A 16,896-nucleotide genomic window follows, 5' to 3' on the forward strand; every position below is an offset into this window, starting at 1 on the left:
GGCCACTTCAGACACATCGACCTTTGTATTCCACCTTGTAGTAACATGTTTCGAGTCTACAGTCCATATTTCCCCAACACAGTTTGTGTTAATTGTTAATCTACCCAAATGATATCTAGGCATAGGTGGTCTTTCTTGAAGAGATGTGTATTTAACATTTATGGAAAGAGTCCGGTGCGGGGGCGAGTTGGGGGGCGTGGTGGCTTAGTGGTTTGCACGTTTACCTTGCACCAGTTTGCATGCTCTCCTGTGATTGAGGGGTTTCCTCCATGTACTCTGGTTTCCTCCCCCAGTCCAAAGACATGCGTTGTAGGCTGATTGGCATTTCCAAATTGTCCATAGTGTGTGAATGTTTATGTAATTGTACCCTGCGATTGGTTGGCACCCTGTCCACGGTGTCCTTGCCTTGTGCCTTGAATTTCATGGGATAGGCTTCAGGCTCTACGACCCTGTGTAAGATAAGCATTATGAAAAATATATGGATTGATGGAAGGAGTTTGTGCATTCCGGTTTCTTAGTAACATGACAAGCTGCATTTTTTGTCTTATTAACATAAAGAGAGAGAAAAATGAGAAGCTGGTAAGGAACTAACTAAAGGTGGATTGCCTTCAAATTAAAAATGTCAATCAGACTATTGCAATCTGTAATTACTTAATTATATCAATAATAGGAATCAAACATTTTGTGATGTTCTGTTATTACAAAATATTTAAGTTCAGGCTAGTAACCACCCTGTCATTGATTATTTTCCTATAGTCATGTTTTATTTATTAAGTAAACTACACTGAAACTAATATTATAAATGCAAGGACTGGGACTTTCCACAATTTCTTGTAGATTAGATTTTTTTTTTTTACTAATGATACTTTTGGAAAGATTGGTTTCCTTTATAAAACGTATGCCACCCATGCAGAACAAGGTTTTACATGAATGGCAGGTTTGTGATTTATGTACAGTAAATTGACCAATTACAGTGTATGGCGAATGCATTTCACCAATATTGTGAAGTATGGTCACAGCAGATAGTCTCCAGATAACTATCACACAAGATGCTTCAAAAGGAAGGGAAGAGAATCAATGAAAAAGTGGGTGCCCAAGATTAAGAAAATCTATAAACAATGAGATTGGATTATTCACAGCAAATGAAAGACCACAGGAATATGGTCTAAATCTCTACATCATTAAGGTGACAGCGTTTGTTCCACAGCTGACGTATTTGGTGTTTGTGTGTTGTTGTTTTTTCGCCAAAGGAAGCTGTGTGCAGCCTCTCACGAGGGGAAGGCATTGGACACGCATTGCTTGCTAAAATCCCCGGAGCGTCTCCATTTCCCGGCCAGGCCTCACCGTGTCTTACATTAAGCAGACGTCCGTTTGTGCGTCCTCTTTTAGCTTTTCAAAATCACTTCCATGCCTAAGTGGCCGACCGCTTTCCGCGCTCTCCTGGAGGGGGAGGGAGGCAGAAAAACAGTTGGCGTGGACTGCCGCACTGTTGACGCCATTTTTAGTCACTGTTTACCATAGACCTGAACGGCCTGAATGGTTAGAACAGCCTGCTTCAATAGAACACATCAAGTGACTCTATAAATGGTCACACTGATTATGGATACTCAACTTGCCTCATGACCCCATTCCCCTCTCTCTGTCTCTCTCCCTCTCCCTCCCTCACTAAGTTCTTTCTATCTTTCTATCTTTCTATCTATCTATCTGTCTGTCTGTCTGTTACACACTTTAGTGCAGCAAAATACTGCTGGACCAAAGCCAAGAACTGGTGACGTCAGCAGCTTGGAGAAGGAAATTACCACTTTGCAGGCAATTACGTATGAGCTATATCGTTAATGCTAATGGGTTTAACCTGTAAACCCCCTGGACTCACTGGTGTTTCCACACTTCATTCTCACTTTTGTAGCTAAACATACCTTCCTGCTTGCTTTCCTGCAGTTACTGGATAATTCATAGTAACAAGTAAAATATATGTTATTCATTTTTGTGCATAACGATGTCTCAATCTTGTGTACAGCTGCAAACTGATCTAAAAAAAACCATGATTATTTAGTCAGGGGAGGAAAATTACTAAATAATATGATGAGCTACTGTGAGTCCTGTAATAGTACTTCACAGCCAGGGATGTCGGGTCGGAATTGACAGGTAATGAACAGTCATTATGGCCTAATTTTAGACATGAAAGAAGTTCACTGCATCGTGACTGGCAGGAGCCAGCAGCCAATTAGATGTCAGAGAGGGTGTGAGAGCGCAAGCAAAGCAAACTGGAGTCTGATAGTAAGCTATAAGAAAAAAAGACAGGATTCATGGAGTTTAAGCTTTTTTCTTGTCTAATTTGGTGGGAAGCTAGTGAATGGTAAATCATGACTATTATGATTATTTACTAGTGACTGACAGGAGTTGTTGGTTGAGTATCTGTCTAATTTGGTACTTTAAACTCAGTTATATATTTTTTTGCCTGATATGTGTCTTTTTATCCTTTGATATGGGTTGTAGCTAGCATGCTAGTGCTATTTGGGTGTAAACATTTTAGACAGGCTGGAGAGAAAAATGGACACTTTAGAAAGTAAACTACGCTGCGAACACAGTCCTGGTAATAAAAGAAAAAATAGAAGACAACCAGGTGTTATAGGTTTATTCTCTACACTGTATTTTATCTACTTAGCTAGAGTTAATGGATTAGCTGCATATAACATCCCCAGAGACGCACAGAGCCTCAAAGAAATCCGGTACATTCAATCTGCTGTCCAATTTATTCTGTAAAAAGATATTTATTTCACATTTTTGGAAGGAGTCTCCGGCGTCAGTGCTTTGTAGTAATCAGAGGTATAGCTGTAACTTTTTAGCTGTATGGCAGGAGAGTCTTCATGATTAAAAGGCTTTGTGTTTTCTCAGCAACAAAACAAGCTGTGTGTGTTTTTTTTTTTTTTTAAAGACAGAGAAAGTGAGGCTAGTGAGGAAACAGCTGCTAATATCATAAGTGATACTTGTTTCATGGACGCTCCTCAACAGTACATGTAACTAATTAGATTTTTTTTTTTTTTAAGTATGTGTTATTCTTTAATAATTTTTTTTAAGTGCTAGCTTTAAAACAAATTGCTGTGCTATAAAAGGAATAAAACACTTTGGGACATGCTGTTATTGGGTGATAACAGCTCATTTGGGCTCACTGTATCTATACCATTTTATACTAGCTGCAACATGTGTCTTATATTCCTAACGACAAAGTTCATCAATAGAGCAATAATAAAGAACATATGAGTCAGAGACCCTCGGGTTTTAATAACGTTCATGCCCGACGTTACTCAGACACTCTACCATTAGATTAGGGCAAGCATCCAAGATATAGTGGAAACACATCGTATTACATTAAAGGTCTCATTTAGATTAGAGACATATTTAGCTGTCTTTAAAATCATTGTTGGCTGAAAATGATCCCACCAGAAAAATACAACTGACTGTCACAATGACCCTTAATAGGCTTTTTCTTTCTTCTGGTTCCAGAGCTGATGACTAATCTTGAACCATTACAGACTCTACCCCTACAAAAGAGTCGACAAAATATCATTGGTCCAGAGCCAAAAACTTATCACATCAGCAGCGTGGAGAAGGAAATAACCACTTTCCTGGTAATTACAACTAAGCTATATCACTAATGCTAATGGGCTTACTTTTAAACTCACAGGATTTATTGATATGCCCACACTTCATTCTCAGCCTTGGAATTTGCTGTCCTTTAGTTACTGGATTATTCATGCTAGTAAATAAATAATGTGCAATAATATTAATAATAATAATAATAATAATAATAATAATAATAATAATAATAATAATAATAATAATGTGCAAATGGACAGTTTTGGATAGCATGACCTTACAGAGTTTAGGAGCTAGACACTCCTGTACAGAGCTAAAAGACATAAAACCTTTTTTGTTGTTGATTGGTATATAATCATTGACTATGACATTTACCTTTCTTATGACAAAAGATTTGCCAGAAAGAATTTTTTTACACTAAATCATTTAATAAAGAAAATTTACCTTTTATTTGCACTAGCGAAATATGAGTCAAAAAAAATTTCTGCATATGGTATAAAAATCTACACAGCAAGCATATATTAAATCTTCTTCCAGTCAATGGTTTATGTCACCCAGAACTTACCTGATCAAAATTATCATAAACCATGGGATCATTTCACATTTTGCATATCTGGGAGATCACATTCACGTCTGTCAATGAACAAATTCAGTGTGTGTCAATCTGAGTGTGGCAGCTGATAAAATGCTTCATTCGAAGTTACAAAATCCAATTCAATATCCATATTATCAGTAATTACTTCAAGTACAGAAGTACAAGTAATAACAATAAAGTAAAAAAAAAAAAAAAAAAGTAAATCATAATTGTTCATGCGGAAACTCAAACTAAAATATAGGTAATGAGGTTTAGTGTCAACATGTAATTTGACATTGTGAATCAGAATCTGCAGACATAGATGTTAATTAGGTTCCTTAGTCCTTTAATTGAGTACAGATGCATTTAACTGGAGTCCTTTTGGGCTGTTCAAAGATGCTTGGATATCATCACATGTTTTTAACATTATTTAGTCCTTCTAGGATTTCACAATTTTGCGATTGTAGAAATTAATGCATAAGCAAGTAAACGGCGCAGTATTTTTCTGCAGATTTTGGCCAATGCGTATCATGTGATGTCATCACACCACGTATTCAGCCAAAGCCCTCTTCGATTCATATGCATTGAACACACAGTGGTGCTTGAAATTTGTGCAACTTTTAGAATTTTCTATACATTAAGTCCTAAACGTAGATGAAGAGGAACTAATTAAACAAATGAGACAAAAATATTACATATGGTCATTTATTTATTGAGGAAAATGATCCAATGTTACATATTTGTAAGTGGAAAAAGTTTGTAAACCTTTGCTTTCAGTATCTGGTGTGACCCCCTTGTGCAGCAATAACCACAACTAAACGTTTCTGGTAACTGTTGATCAGTCCTGCACATCAGCTTGGAGGAATTTTAGTTCATTCCTCAGCACAGAACAGCTTCAACTCTGGGATGTTGGTGGGTTTCCTGAATTAATTGATTGCTTCAGGGCATTCCATAACATTTCTATTGAATTAAGGTTAGGACTTTAACTTGGCTATTCCAAAACATTAACTTTATTCTTCTTTAACCATTCTTTGGTAGAATGACTTGTGTGCTTAGGGTCATTGTCTTGCTTCATGACCCATTTTCTCTTGAGATTCAGTTCATGGACAGATATCCTGATGTTTTATTGTAGAATTCGCTGTTATAATTCAGAAATTAATGTTCAATTAATGATGGCTGGTCGACCAGGCCCAGATGCAGCAAAACAGGCCCAAACCAGGACACTACCACCACTATGTTTCACAGATGGGATAAGGCGCTTATGCTTGTCCATGTGATCTTTAGCAATGAGCAGTGATGTCTTGTAACCCTGCCAGTGTTGTTCAGTGTTCTCCTGATGGTGGACTCATGAACATTAATGTTAGCTAATGTGAGAGAGGCCTTTATTTGTTTAGAAGTTACCCTGGCTCCTTTATGACCTGGACTATAACACGTTTTGCTATTGGAGTGATCTTTGTTGGTTGACCATTCTTGGGTAGGGTAACATTGGTCTTGAATTTCTTCCATTTGTACACAATCTGTCTGACTGTGGATTGATGGAGTCCAAACTCTTTAGAGATGTTTTGTAACCTTTTCCAGCCTGACGAGCATCAACAACTCTTTTTCTGAGGTCCTCAGAATCTCCTTTGTTCATGCCATGATACACTTCCACAAACAAGTGTTGTAAAGATCAGACTTTTATAGATCCCTGTTCTTTAAATAAAACGGTACTCATTCACACCTGATTGTCATCGCATTGATTGAAAACACCTGACTCTAATTTCACCTTCAAATTAAACTGTTAATAACTTTTGCCACTCACAGATATGCAATAGTGGATCATTTTCCTCAATAAATAAATGACCAAGTATAATAATTTTCTCTCATTTGTTTAATTGGGATCTCTTTATCATCATTTAGGACTTGTGTGAAAATCTAATGATGTTTTAGGTCATATTTATGCAGATATATTGAAAATTCTGAAGGGCTAACAAACTTTTGAGCACTGCTTGTAAGTGCAGATAAAAGGTCTCATTTACCACCAAACATCACTGCAAAAGACTGTGCAAAACAATTTTGTGCAATTGCAATTTCACCAATTAAAGTAGTTTTCCGCAAAAAAGTAAAAAAAATAAAATAAAATAAAATAAAATAAAAATAATAAACTCCACAAATTGCATAGTAAATTTTGAAAATAAATAAATAAATAAATATTTTGCCTGCAACAATCGCAAAAAATACGAAATCCTGCATGGACTGATTACTACATAATATAAGACTTTGTAATTATTTCTTAGTTCATAATGAACAACCAATCCCTTAATTTACATTGTTTTAATTTTTCCTTACTTAGGAATTAACCAGTATTCATTAGTAGTTAACAGCAGTGATGTAGATGTAGATGCTTCTTTACAGCTTAACCTTGCACTGACTAGTTATATATGCACAAAATAATTTGAAGAGTGAACTGCTTCTTTGAGAAAATGTGTGTAAAAATGTTTAGTTAACTGATACAATCTGTTCTTTTTAATGTAGGCCATTTTACCGATAGTGAGAGCTAACAGGATGTAAAATAATATATAGCCAATTTCTTCAAATGTGCTTAATTTTGAAGATAGAATATTAGTTCTAGTAGATTGTTTCCCTGTATTGCTGAGATTCATTACTTGGTTTGTATATATTTGAGACTTCCCTGACACATACTCGATCTACTTTTATTTTTACTTTTCTTCAATGCCCAAGCCATAGTAAACGCGTGAACGCAGTGGAGTGTCATTTTTTACACCTTGGGCCTGAGATGTGTGAAATTCCACAGGTACACAAAGCTACGCACATGGCGCTCAGCTGCAGGTGAAAAGTGTAAAGGTGGCAATGGATTTGACAAGCTTACTTGCAAGAAGCTACATGGGAGAGATTTAATGGAGAAGCACAAGTTTGGTTCCCTTAAGTGCAGTGAAGTCGATCATTATTTAGAGGTCAAAAGGGAAATTCAGTTGCACACCTGAATAAAGTCTATAGTAAGGGTATTTACATAAAAAGGTGATCACCAGTGCATGGGCACAACTCAACTCATTTTAACTTTCCTTACAGTAAAAGACTGGGAAATGTATCTACATGGTTTATACTGGGTTATTTCAGCTTTTGTTGTCAAAGCATCAGTCAAAAATAATTTATTAGAAATTATGATTTTATTATTGTACTTATTAGGGATGCACCAAGCTGATTCTCAGTATAAATATCAGACCAATATGTCTTGCATAACTTGTGTCATTAGCTTTCCTTTAAATTTGTATCTTCCAAAAAGTTATGGGTTGATATTAGACCTATAACATGTGCCATGACATCGCCTTGGACTAGGGGGTACAACTTTACTAAACGAGTTGTCAAAATAGAATATTGTGCTCCTCAGAGAAGGAAATAATGACCATCATAGCAACTTGAGAATAACTTGTGTTAATAGCCAGTATTTAATAAGCGAGCCAATTGTTCAATAAACCAGATGACTGGCGATACATAAGACGATGCATTCTATAAATAAAACAGCTGAAATAATTAAGCTATATGATTTACAATATGGTGACGCTCCACCTCACTACTTGAAACTGTAATTAAACCAGTTCCTTTGCTTCAGCAACCAATGTGATCCCAATATCAGAATGGCATATTTGTAAAACAAGTGATGTGTATATAAATCATTCCCAAAATCATATACATATAGATGTACTTACTGTGAATACAGCTTGTTATCAGACTGGCTATCTTCTACCAACAAACACGGTGTTATTGAAAAGCATTTTCTATGGTCTACCATCCATGATTACAGCACGGTGATGCAAAAAATCGGACAAAGTAGGGATTTAACAACAGGAATATTGATTATTGGTGCTGCCCCAGACATTGTACTACTGTCTGCAGGAAATTGTTGTGGTGGATAGACAGATCATGGCCCACTTGATTGAAAGATTGAATCTTTCCTCAAATAGATACAGACACAGTGATGTCATTGGTAATATTTACATGATTTCTTTCAAAGCTTGGGCATGAATCAGCACTAATAAAATAGCCAAACAAGACTGTTCTCCTTTGTAACTGTTCTAGTGGGGGAAAAATCTGTATTGGGTATTGGCCCCAACGTTAGAGCTAATATATCATTACTGTATAGAAAAGTTTTAATTGGAACCCTCTCTGGAAGCCAAACCCTGTGTTTAAGGGCTCTTACAATTTTATCATCACCTGATTAACTGAATCAGGACTTTGAATTTGGAAAACAGAAAACTGTAGATGATGAAGGATTCCCAGGAAGACATACCATAGACAGTCCAGCAGGCAAGACCCAGGAACTTACATGACCACTATAAAAGTGGACATATGATTCTAGAGACAATGGGATACACAGCTCTAATATTATATGAAATGGTAAGGGTTATTTCTGAACCAATAAAAGAAATAAATATATTACAAATAGTATATAACAGTTCTGCATTCTTATGGGGCCCCCTTGTGGTCTGGGGGTCCTAAGCAAATGATAATACCATTAAAGCTAGAAATGACTCTGGTTATGGTTAACATTGGATAAATCTATGAAATGTTCATGGTGTATGAAGGTAGAATGTTTGGTGCAAACCCAAACAGAGATATGAACCACAATGAACAATGGACAATGAAGATGGAGAAAGGTAATTCCCTAGAACAGCACTGTTTGTTAAAAGAAAACTACAGGCATTCCTGAACTGAAATAGATTTATCTTTTATATGCATCCAAATCAGATATAAAGTTCTAGCATTTTAAAATATGGTTACCTCAAAAAGGGAAGTAGAAAAAACATTTAAAGATTTAATTTTGATCGCGGACATTTTGATTTGATTAGGCTTATGACTGTTTTGCTACAGCATGTAGCTTTCCATCTTGATCAAATCCGGACATTCACTGGGTCAGGAAATCACACTTAGCAAGCTTTCAGATATCTTTTGGCAGCCTGATTGCATTTACCTCCACGTTTGTTAGCTCCTTCCACTAGGATGAACTCAATTTTAGCCAAACCATAATTTGAATTGTTTGTCTTTATTGGCTGCTTGCCTAAATTTGAGCCACAGCAACATCCGACAGATTTTCTGAAATGTCTGCATAGACAGTTGAATTTCAGTTGAACTCTACTCACTCTGACACTTTCAATGTTTTTATAAAAGCATTTCTAACACACTTCACAAGCTAAAATCCTGCAGCGGGGCAGCTTAAGAATGAAATTACCACATAAGATTACAAATATTTTTGCAGTGGCTGCTTTCCCCAAAATAACCTTTTATTATTGACTATGCTTGAGCTTGTTCCTCAATTCTGACCTCTGCTTGATAAGGTTTTAGCTTGGCAGACTTGAAAAACTATAGGAATGTGTTGTACTGAGGATACAGAAACCAGAAAGGGGGTGCATTAATATACACAGCTTTGTGTGTACACATCATATATGATTCTTTCTTTTAAGTGGCGCACAACACAACTTATAAATGCAAAATCTTTGTTAATGTCTGTTTTCATTAAGAAAGTGTAACAAATGTAACTTGGTATTGGGGTGATAGCCTCAAAAGCTTGTCTTTGTACCCATGTGAGAGAAACATGACTATAGATATGCATTATATAAGGTACATAATTGGAGTAAGGGCCACTGTTAAACCTTTATGGGGAATATTTGTATGCTAAAAACACAAATGTACAGTATAGTACGTTTTGTGGCTAATACTTTCAGTGAAGCTCATATTCATATGACATCATGAATATAACTGTGCTTATAATGACATTAATGATAACAATGCCCTATAAAGCTCTAATAATATGGTACAAATGATTTCTTGACAAAAAGTACTGTAAATTTTAGAGTAATTATCTGGCAACCTGATTATCCTGCATCAGCCAAATGACCAAATATATATTATACTCTGTAAGATATTACAATACTTTACTGTAATTATCTTTTACAGTTGTTTACTGTAAAATCGACATTAAATGTTTTACAGTTTGCGCTGTACTGCAAAAACTTATAATGACCTGTGCATAATTACAAAGCTATAATAATAATAATAATAATAATAATAATAATAATAATAGGAAGTTACATGTGTGTCCTTGACATTTTTATAAACAATCAATGATGGCATTTTAAAGATTTATAATGTCTTTATATTTGTTAAGAAATGTTGCAGTTGATTTTCAATTACTCATTAATTATCCATTATTAGTTGTGAAGATTGTGGAGAATATCGCATGGTGTTATAAAAAAAAATAATGGCACTTGTGTTATAACATGGTTATAAACGATCAAGAACTTATTTCTAACATATTATGAGTTATTGGCAAAAATGCTTACAAGCAATCATGACCAACTTAGAAACTTCATAATTACATGCATATTATGAGAGTGGACATTTGATTCACGCATGAGGCGTGGGAGTAAAGACAAAATGGAAAGTCAGACCAAGTTAGATGGAGTGAACGTTTTGTCTCTTGGCGAGAGAAACAGAGAAAGAGAGAGAGAGAGAGAGAGAGAGAGAGAGAGAGAGAGAGAGCAAGCCGTGACAAAGGAGAGGTTCGGGTGGGTGCGCTGAGCCTCAAGGCTGCGGCCACACTCAGATCTTTGTTGTTTTCTCCATGTGCGAGACGAGGCAGAGAGCTTTTCCTGACAGGGGAGGGGGGATTAGTGTTCCATGCCTCCTTCTCCAGCTGCACACAAGGCCAGCACCACAGGAGTGCTCCTAAACACCCCGAAAGAGCGAGAGACACAGAAAGAAAGGGAGTGGTGGGAGATGTACGGCTTCTCAGACATTGAAGAATGTTGTGAGCTGCGTAAGCTTTCCAAACAAACACCGCTGTGCCCCCCTCCCCTTTTTCCCCCACAACACACATGGTTCTGCTTCTGTCCTCGTCAATGTCCTCGTGATGTACAGCACTACAGGAGGACAGGATGGGCTTTCCTCGTTAATATTTGCTCTGGTGTCTGTTTATCACTTAGATATTGGGCCACTCTCTCTGAGCAAAGCTTCTTAGAAGGATGAGAGAGTACGGGGGGGGGTGGGGGGGGGGCAAGAAGGTGACTCACATGTGAACTTTGAGAGCCATGAGCACTGTCATGTCTCAACAGAGAAGACAAGGTTTCAGTGTCTTAACCTGAGTGATTTGAACTGTCAGCACAGGAACAGGTGCGGCCAACACAAACATCCACACATGACATGTTGACAGGACTTCTCCAACACTGGACATTCAGCACCCAAAGATGTTCTAAACACAAATAGATTTCATAAAAATATTAACCAGAATGTTGTTCAGGAGGATTTCTTCAAAATTTCTCTCAAATCCTGGAAGACACATTTAACAGGAAAAATGACTGAGTTCTGAGTGAGTGCATAAATGTCCGGAAATTATCTCTCAATAATTGATCGCCATCTAATGGTGTGTTGATAGCATTACAGATGATAATCCAATATAAAAGGATAGATCTCAACACCAAAATCATAAATGATATAATGATATAACTAGCCATTAAATTCACGCTAAACATCTCACTTTATAATCCTATTAGGCTTCAACATGTCACAGGCAAATGTTGTTGTGTAATAAAATAGAAGAGCCAATCCGGTCTCAACATGCAAATGACGCCTTAAAAAGTACAGGAGAGTATATGGTAAGGGAAGGGGGAGGGTGATTCAATGTTTGGGGGAGTTTACAATTTGCATATAATTAGCATATTTCATGAGGGAAAAAACTACAGGTGCTTATGAGACTATTTTTCAGTTACATTCTTTTTTTAATCACCACATCATCCTTTTTTATTTAGTTATTCCACTAAGGAATTAAATTTGTGCCACGTGTATTGAACTTAACTTTTCAAGAAACAAACAGAAATATACAATGAGAAAAGAAAAACACTATGAAATTGAAAACAGTGAACTCACTGGCAAAAATTTAACATGGTCTTCAAATTAACAGCTTTCTTTTTAACAGTTTTCTAAGCTTTGTTTTTGCTAATCATGCTTTATGAATGCACTTCTAGAGTTTTCGTTTACAAGTTCAAACTTTCCGTTCATGCTCAGCAAGATTATGTTTGCCATTCTGACACAATGTGGGTGGGGCTTAGCAGCGATTTGGCTAGTGCGATTTGGATCGACAGCTCGAGTGCCCAGTTGAGGAGGAGGAGGATGATGTATGTGTATATATATATATATATATATATATATATATATGTATATATATACACACACACACACACATATATATATATATATATATATATATATATATATATATATATATATATATATATATATATATATATATATATATATATATAATTTAATTTTTTTAAACCTGGATATCATTTACCTGGAAGTGTACGCTTAACTCTTATTGCTTTAAATTTAAGCAACACATACGGTCGATGGAGGATAAATTGACAAGTAGGGGTTTTTACATCTTCTGTAGGTCTGCACATTAGCCATTGAACTGCCTCCTTAAGCCGTTAAGACAGCAGTAATATGGAGTGATGTTCAGCTTGCTGGAAAAGACCAGTTGAGTAGATTTTAAAGCGGGGACGCCAGTCATGCCATCTGGAAAAAATCCGAGGAGAACCACTTCAGAGCACACCTCATTTACGCAGTAATGTGCAATGTGGAAAGTACTATTCAGGCTTAAGCTGATGTTTTATGCAAAACGGGTTAGCACAATTTAGCAAGTAAAATATGATCTTGGTCTTTATATCTACAGACTACATTCTGTGCATGATGTTTGATGAGTAGTGCTGTATCTAAGTCAGTGGGAAAAAATCACTTAAATGTCTCAAAGCAACTCAATGTTTAAATAAAGGCTAGATGGTGTCTTTTTGGAAGTGATGATGTGTTATGAAGTAATGAAGTGTGACTGTTTATAGCTCATTGTGAGTTCAAGTAGGTGTTGCACGGGCAGAATGCAAAAATGCTGAATATTATATGCATAATATTAAACATTGAAATGAGGTATCATCACACTTTGCACTGTAGAAAGAGAAAAGTCCACAGTTCCGGCTACATGTGTCTTGGAGGAAACATGTGGTCACCTTCGCCTTCTCTGGTTAGGGGAAAACTAGCTAGTGGGTGGGAATTAGCCAAACAGGCAGAAAATGGGGTGGAAAAAAACCCTCATAGAGTTCACAGGTGAAAATATTCTGACATGGCTCCATCTGAATCATAGAAGCTTGAAAGAACATCTTCTTCCAACACCTATAAATGTGATATGTACTAATTGGCACACAAATAGAGGATGGATTGGATGCAAAGTGCAACGTTGCAGATGGTGCAGCTCAAATAACGCATCCCAGTGCAAACTGGTTTTCACAGTTCTCTGTGTCAAGTCTCCAAAGGAACAAAGGGCAATTTTCTGAGTCCAAAGCAGCACCTTTGCATAAATTCTGAGGCTAATCTGTCAGAGAGGAAACAATGAGATGCATTTATCATTACAAAAACAAATATATTTAATTAAATGAATATGTTTGATTAAATGAATATAAGAAAATCCTTATTCTGGTCTGATTTGTAGAGGCAAGGAATTTCTGGCACTGGGAATGGACCAAACATCAGGGAATAGTTGAGGGGAAAGTAGAGAAAACTACTTATCCTGCCTGTGCATGCATGTCTAAACAAGCCCCATGTTAACCCTCGACTGGTGAAAAGCACAGGTATTTCCAGATTCTCATATATAGACACACAAGAGCAGAATGATGTTTCAGTTTGAAAAACAGGAAGCATATGAGTTGACAAAAGAAACTGTAGGAGTTCTATATTGTTCTAGATTGTAGGGAACTGTCAGAGTAGAACTGATATATTGTCATTAAGGTGATTATCTTCACGTTCTTGCACTGCCAGCCCTGTTCAATCAAATCAACACTTAAATAGAACTTTTTCAACAGCATGAAGTTGGTTAATAGGTCTTACCCAGTAACACACTATGCCAAAATTGAAAGAAATTCCAGAAATGATGAGGAAGAAGGTGATTGAAATACATCAGCCTGGGAAGGGTTACAAAGCCATTTCAAAGGCTCTGGGATTCCAAAGAACCACACTGAGAGCCATTATCTCCAAATGGAAAAACTCACAGTACAGTAGTGAACGTTCCCAGAAGTGGTCGACCTTCCAAAATTCCTTCAAGAGCACATCAGCTATTCATGGAGCAAGTCACAAAAGAGCCAAGGACAACATCAAAGGAACTACAGGCCTCTCTGGCATCAATAAATGTCACTGTTCATGACTCCACTATCAGAAGACACTAGGCAAAAATGGCATCCATGGAAGAGAGGCGAGGTGAAAACCACTGCTAACCCAGAAGAACATTAAGGCTTGTCTGAATTTTGCCAAAACACACCTTGATGATCCTCAAACATTTTGGGAGAATGTTGTATGGATTGATGAGTTGAAAGAGGAACTGCGTAAACCAAACACAGAATTCCACAAAAAGATCATCATACCTACGGTCAAGCATGGTGGTGGAGGTGTGATGGTGTGGGGATGCTTTGTTGCTTCAGGGCCTGGGCAACTTGCATTAATTGAGGGAAACATGAATTCTGCTCTTTACCAGAAAGTCCTAAAGGAGAATTTCCAGTCTTCAGTACGTCAACTGAAACTCAAGCGCAGCTGGATTATGCAGCAAGATCCAAAGCACAGGAGTAAGTCCTAGTTGTAGAAGTAAGTAAAAGATTGATCTCCAGTAATCGGAAGCGTTTGGTTGCAGTTATTGCTGCTAAAGGTGGCACAACCAGATTTTAAATTTAAGGGGGCAATTTATTTTTTACATTGGTGGTAGGTGTTGGATGACTTTTTTTTCTTCAATAAAAAAATTATAAATAAAAACTGTATTGTGTGTTCACTCAGGTTGCCTTGGTTTTATGTTGTATTTCATTTGAAGATCTAAAACTATTTAGTATGAGAGATACACAAAAACAGAAGAAATTAGCATGGTGACAAATACATTTTCACAGCACTGTATATATCTAAAGCAAATAACAAAGATTATCTCATTACAATGGAACCTGTCAATTGGTAGGATATATTAGGCAGCAGGTGAACAGTCAGTTCTTCAAGTTGAGGTGTTGAAAGCAGGAAAATGGGCAAATGTAAGGATCTGAGCGACGTTGACAAGGGCCAAATTGTGTTAATTTCCTTCGGCTCTGATCATGTCATCTAACCTGTGAGCTCAATAATAGGCTAAAGGCTAACAGAATAACAGCAGAGGGACCAAATGTGTTCACTGTTCCCAGAACAAAACACTCTGAGTAGACTGCAGTACAGAACATTTTTATTTTTTTTTTAAAAAAAAAAGGGAACTACTGAAGCTGGCCACAGTTTCAGCTTGATAACCTTTAATCATTCTGAGATCATTATTTCTGAAAAATATCATGATATCAAGTGCTATCATGAATGCACTGCAGGTCAAATATGATTCACCATGTGAATGTTCTCAATTGAAATATGCACAGAATATATACTGTGGATAGATAGATAGATAGATAGATAGATAGATAGATAGATAGATAGATAGATAGATAGATCTTGTATAGATAATGCTGTGCTCTTATAATTATAGTATAATAAGCTGGTTGCTAAAAGCAGTAGGCATAAAACGATGAAATAGTTATTGGGAGACCTCTTCAGGTAAAACTAAGTATTGCATATAGCATACATTGTGCAGCATAAACTGTTCATAAAAAGTGCAGACAAGGCTTGCAAGACTAGGGTCTATCTTACATTTGGCAGCTGGAGTGAATAGTTCAAAAGAACATGACACTATAATGAAAAAAAGTAATTATTTTTGTTTATTTCATTGAGACGCACATATGAATCACTGCAGATGTTTAACTAATTATACAGGGTGTCTGAAAAGTAAGGTAACAGTGTCAATATGTTGAGCAAATATGTCAATCTGAATATGTTGTGCAAAATCAACATGGGATGAACACTCTTCTTCCAGAAGATATTCTATGAGTTGGAATATGTGAGTTGAGACAACGCCCATCAGTATAGAAATGTTTCATTGGATAAACGTGTCAGAATAACCTTGCATTGTTTTGCAGTCACACTTCCCTCTAAGGGGACAAGTGGGCCCAAACAATGCTGGAAAATGCCCCTACAGCATAAGGTGACTACTTTTAATTTGTCACCAATCTGTAAAGTACTTTGATCAAAATTATACAAATATATAAAATATAAGTGATAGAAAATGTTAATTGTTGGATCATATGATCTAATAATGGTTTAACTCTAACTTCTAAACATGTCAATATTGCAGTCATAATAATAATAATAATAATAATAATAATAATAATAATAAACACATTGGACACGAGAAGATACATGAATAGCTCAGGTCCCATGAACCTGTCCCAGCATGCCAAATAGTATTATTATTCATATTATTATATAATTATTAATATTGTTGATTTTTTTTTGCGTAACATAATTCTTTTAAAAATGTATACATACAGAATTATATCCATTTTGTGTGCATGTAGCCTAGCACTCTAGAGGTCATAATGGTTAACCTCTAGACCCCTTAAAAATGTTACAAGCATCCATTAAAACCCCTACAAAGCAGTACTGTACTGGAGGTGGAGTACAGTTTTTGACATATCTACTATGTGATTTTGGACATACACTATTCTTCAGTTCTTTGGATAGATAATGGTTCTAATTGGAAACCTTTCAGATGAACACGTATTCTGTTGTGTGTTTATCAT

The sequence above is a fragment of the Ictalurus punctatus genome, chromosome 18, assembly GCF_001660625.3.
Source record: "Ictalurus punctatus breed USDA103 chromosome 18, Coco_2.0, whole genome shotgun sequence".
Taxonomy (NCBI): domain Eukaryota; kingdom Metazoa; phylum Chordata; class Actinopteri; order Siluriformes; family Ictaluridae; genus Ictalurus; species Ictalurus punctatus.